At 41.7% G+C, this 3,474-nt stretch overlaps 2 protein-coding genes across 5 annotated transcripts in view; one reads left to right on the top strand and one right to left on the bottom strand.

Annotated features, from left to right (window-relative positions):
* The window catches only part of Dcaf1 (DDB1 and CUL4 associated factor 1), a 69,180-nt gene that overhangs the window by 61,560 nt on the left and 4,146 nt on the right, over positions 1 to 3,474 (bottom strand). The gene's annotated exons all lie outside the window — the stretch shown is intronic.
* The window catches only part of LOC125613634 (helicase ARIP4-like), a 143,481-nt gene continuing 141,502 nt past the window's right edge, over positions 1,496 to 3,474 (top strand). Inside the window, exon 1 of the mRNA XM_048794646.1 lies at positions 1,496 to 1,676. The gene's annotated coding sequence lies outside the window, so the exon portion shown is untranslated. The remainder of the gene's footprint in view (positions 1,677 to 3,474) is intronic.

The raw sequence follows: 3,474 nt of genomic DNA, 5'->3' as shown, positions 1-3,474 counted from the left end.
AAAAAAAAAAAAAAAAACCTTTAGGAAGGTTACAATCCTAAAACAAATATCTATAAGCACCCTTCCTTGTTAAAACTGCTGTAACCCAGTGGTAGAGCATGTGCATAGCATGACAGAAGTCATGAGTTCAAAATCCAGTATTTTATTTTTTTTGGGGGGGGTGGGGGGGTGGACCAGGGGTTTAATCCAGGGGCACTTAACCACTGAGCCACAGCCCCAGCCCTTTCTTATATTTTGAGACAGGATCTCGATAAGTTGCTCAGAGACATTGCTGAGGCTGGCTTTGAACCTGCAATCCTCCTACTTCAGCCTCCCAAACCAATGGAATTACAGGCGTGCACCACTGGGCATGGTTCCAGTACCTTCAAAAAAAGAAAAAGAAAAAGCTGGATGTGCATGTCTGTGATACAAGCCACTCCAAAAGCTGAGGCAGGAGGATCATAATTTGGAGGCCAGCCTCAGCAACTTAAGGGAACCCTGTCTCAAAATAAAAATTAAAAAGGGCTAGGAATGTAACTCAATGTTAGAGCACCCCGGTTCAGTTTCTAGTGCCACAAAGGGAGGGGGGCGCATGTAATTGTAGAGTTTCACATAAAAAAGTTAATAATCCCTGTGACATAAGAGATCATGTGCAACTTCATCTTATTGTACATGACCATCTCCTTTACAAAAACAATACAACTGGTAGTAAACCAATTCAAATCACTTCAATTTAATACATGGTTCATTCTCCTCTATTAAATTTAATAACTGCACGCCAGTAGAACAGTAAAACACTGTGCTCAGCAAACTAAGCAAAAGATGCTGAATACGAAAAGATTTCCCTCCTTTCCCAAATTCTGTTACTTTCTTAACATCCAAAAATACACCACCACTCAAAAATGGGTAAGGAATACCCGCCATGATTTAAAACCCAAATCCTTCAGAAAAACACTAAATCAATTCCTAAAGTCTAAATAAACAAGCTTACATAAACCTTAAAGGTAAACTCCAATAAACCGGAAAAAAAAATTCAGGATGACGCTAACCAATGAACCTCACACTCTAAATATTAACAAAGCGTTCCCAACAAGAAGATGCTAGTGTAAACTAATAATTAAAACATGTAGACAAATTAAAAGGCTTCACTGAAAAGTCACAGGTAGTAGGGAAAAAACGAGAGCAACAGGACATGATTGTTACTTTTTGTAACTCAAAAAGTACAACAGACATTACAAAAACTACTTCTTCAACTATACCACTGCAGTAAGAGGAAGCGAGACAGAAACCGTCTCGGAAGAGAAGTAAAGTTCTCAGACATCACAACTGAAAACAACTATAACCCCTGGAAACAGAATCCCAAGTAAGCTTGGCGGGCAATCCGAGGTTTGCCTCCTGGGCGCCGGACCCGCAAACCTTTCTCTACACTCCCGCCTCCGTCACTGGTGGGAGGAGTTACTGAAGAGCTCCACCCCCGCGCCGGGTCCAAGAGTTGGGCGGGTGCAGGGGGAGGTGGCACGAGGCCGAGGGAGGGGAGAGCCCGCCCAGGTGACTGGAGCTGGAGGCGGAGACACAGTCCGGGAAGGGGGCCGCCGTACGGCAAAGAAGATGGAACCCCCCAGACCGTACGGAACGGAGACGCAAGAATTGGCAGAAAAGAGGTGACAAGGGAAATGAAAGGCGCCCCCCGCCTCCAGGTAGGGGCGGGCACACCCCTGCCCCCCACTCCGGGCGGAAGAGTTACTCTCGGGAACCTTCTTAAGGGACTAGAGAAAGAACTGGAGGCCCCGCCCCCAGGCCAGGAATCCGGAGAAAAANTAAAATAAAGTCCATTTTAAAAACTTATTCTGGGACTGGGGTTGTGGCTCAGTGGTAGAGCACTTGCCCAGCATGTGTGAGGCACTGGGTTCAATCCTCAGCATCACATAGAAATAAATAAAGGTATTGAGTTCATCTACAATTAAAAATGTATTTTAAAAAAACTGTGGGGCTAGAGCTTTAGCTCAATTGGCAGAATGCTTGCCTAGAACGTGTGAGGCACTAGGTTCAATTCTTAGTATCATATTAAAAAATAAACGAAATTAAGGCACTCTGTCCATCAATAAATACAAAAAATTTTGTTAAAAAAATGATTCTGAGGCTAGGGATATAGTTCAGTGATAAGAGTGCCGGCCCAACATGCATGAGACCCTGGGTTTGATCCCCAGGGCTGCAAGGTGGGGAGGTCTGATCCTGAATCCAAAAAAAAAAAAAAAAAAGAATAGGTAAATCAACATACTACAGAAAGCTAACTAGTGACTGTCAGAGATAAGAGGAAAAGGAAAAGGGGAATAATAGCTAAATGGGTAAGAATTTTCCTTTCCAGGTGATAAAAACTGGCTTGAAACTAGAAAGAGGTAAAGACTGCACTACACCGTCAACATACAAAATGCCACCTAATTGTACACTTTAAAATGATTAGTGGTAAACCATGGGTGGTGGTGCATACCTATAATCCCAGCAACTGGGAGGCTGAGGCAGAAGGATCCCAAATTCAAGGCCACCCTCGATAATGTAGCAAGGCCTTAAGCAACCTAGTGAGACCCAGTCTCAAAATAAGAAATAAAAAGGGCTGGGGATGTGGCTCATGGGTAAAGTACCCCGAGGTTCAATTCCAAGTACCAAATAACATATAAAATTAAAATAAAATGGTTAGTGGTTAATTTCATCATGCAAATTTCCATACATATATATGTTTATTTATTCATTTTTCCATACTGGGGGATTGAACTCAAGGATGGTTTACTGCCACATTACATCCTCAACCCTTTTTACTAAGGCATCCAGGCTGGTCTCAAACTTGCAATCCTCCTGCCTCAACCTCACAAATCACTGGGATTACAGGCATGCGCCATCTGGCTTTCAATTTATTTTCAAATGTTTACAAAAAATACATTAACTCCACACATATACAGAATATAACAGATAACCAGTTTATTTTATTATTCTTTCAAAATTTCTATTTTAAAAAGCTTGAAAATCTTCCTAATAAAAAGGTGGAGGCAGGCAATGTGGCAGGCCTGTAATCCTAGCTCCTGGGTAAGTGGAGGCAGGAGGATAGCAAGTTTGAAGCCAGTCTAGTCTATATAGGGATATCCTGTCACAAAAACAATAAAAACAAAATTAAAAATAAAAGTTGGAGGAGCTAGAGGTATATCCCAGTGAGAGTACACATGAACACAAAACCCTGGGTTCCAACACAAAAGGTGAATTAGAAAAAATTGAGAACCATTTATTTTCCTAATTTAGAGCAACTATCAAAATACATTGTCAAGTAAGAAAGCAAAGTGCTTTGTTTTGTGTATAACATACTACCTACTGTGAATTAAAAAGTGTATCCCCCTGGGAGGGAGGGGAAGAGAGGGGGTTGGGAGTAGGAAAGATGGTGGAATGAGATGAACATCTTAACCCTAAGTACATGTATGAAGACAAAAAAAAAAAAAAAAGGTATTCCCC

The sequence above is a fragment of the Marmota marmota genome, unplaced genomic scaffold, assembly GCF_001458135.2.
Source record: "Marmota marmota marmota unplaced genomic scaffold, marMar, whole genome shotgun sequence".
NCBI classification, from domain to species: Eukaryota; Metazoa; Chordata; class Mammalia; order Rodentia; family Sciuridae; genus Marmota; species Marmota marmota.
This window is presented reverse-complemented; position numbering and strand designations above follow the sequence as displayed.